Source organism: Callorhinus ursinus, unplaced genomic scaffold (genome assembly GCF_003265705.2).
Source record: "Callorhinus ursinus isolate GAN/ISIS: 27379988/994484 unplaced genomic scaffold, GSC_fseal_2.0 scaffold44, whole genome shotgun sequence".
In the NCBI taxonomy this organism is placed as follows: Eukaryota; Metazoa; Chordata; class Mammalia; order Carnivora; family Otariidae; genus Callorhinus; species Callorhinus ursinus.
In genome coordinates this window covers 268,951-270,596 of record NW_027397106.1, presented here as the reverse complement: position 1 = coordinate 270,596, position 1,646 = coordinate 268,951, and positions in this window count along the sequence as shown.

Here is a 1,646-nt window from a genome sequence, read left to right as displayed (position 1 = left end):
CCAATGAAAATGAAAACACAACTGTTCAAAATCTTTGGGATACAGCAAAGGCAGTCCTGAGAGGAAAGTATATAGCAATACAAGCCTTTCTCAAGAAACAAGAAAGATCTCAAAAACACAACCTAACCCTACACCTAAAGGAGCTAGTGAAAAATAACAAGGAAAGTCTAAACCCAGCAGGAGAAGAGAAATAATAAAGATCAGAGCAGAAATCAATGAAATAGAAACCAAAAGAACAGTAGAACAGATCAACAAAACTAGGAGCTGGTTCTTTGAAAGAATTAACGAGATTGAGAAACCCCTGGCCAGACTGATCAAAAAGAAAAGAGAAATGACCCAAATCAACAAAATTATGAATGAAAGAGGAGAGATCACAACCAACACCAAAGAAATACAAACAATTATAAGAATATACTATGAGCAACTCTATGCCATCCACTTCTGGAAGAAGTGGATGCATTCCTAGAGATGTATCAACTACCAAAATGGAACCAGGAAGAAATAGAAAAGCTGAACAGACCTATGACCACTAAGGAAATTGAAGCAGTCATCAAAAATCTCCCAACAAACAAAAGCCCAGGGCCAGATGGCTTCCCAGGGGAAATCTACCAAACATTTAAAGAAGAATTAATACCTATTCTCCTGAAACTTTTCCAAAAAATAGAAATGGAAGGAAAACTTCCAAAGTCATTTTATGAGGCCTCCATTACCTTGATCCCAAAACCAGACAAAGACCCCATCAAAAAAGAGAATTACAGACCGATATCCTTGATGAACATGGATGCAAGAATTCTCACCAAAATACTAGCCAATAGGATCCAACAGTACATTAAAAGAATTATTCACCACGACCAAGTGGGATTTATCCCTGGGCTGCAAGGCTGGTTCAACATCCGCAAAACAATCAACGTGATACAATACATTAACAAAAGAAAGGACAAGAATCACAGGATCCTCTCAATAGATGCAGAAAAAGCATTTGACAAAGTACAGCATCCTTTCTTGATCAAAACTCTTCAGAGTATAGGTATAGAGGGTACATACCTCAATATCATAAAAGCCATCTATGAAAAACCTACAGCGAATATCATTCTCAATGGGGAAAAGCTGAGAGCTTTTCCCCTAAGGTCAGGAACGCGGCAGGGATGTCCACTCTCACCACTGCTATTCAACATAGTATTAGAAGTCCTAGCCACAGCATTCAGACAACAAAAAGAAATCAAAGGCATCCAAATCGGCAAAGAGGAAGTCAAACTCTCACTCTTTGCAGATGAGATGATACTGTATGTGGAAAACCTAAAAGACTCCACCCCAAGCCTGCTAAAACTCATACAGGAAAGTGAAGTAAAGTAGCAGGTTATAAAATCAATGCACAGAGATCAGTGGCATTCCCATACACCAACAACAAGACAGAAGAGAGACAAATCAAGGAGTCGATCCCATTTACAATTGCACCCAGAACCATAAGATACCTAGGAATAAATTTAACCAAGAGGCAAAGGATCTGTACTCAGAAAACTATAAAATACTCATGAGAGAATTGAAGAAGACACAAAGAAATGGAAAAACGTTCCATGCTCATGGATTGGAAGAACAAACATTGTGAAGATGTCAATGCCACCTAGAGCAATCTACACATTCAATGC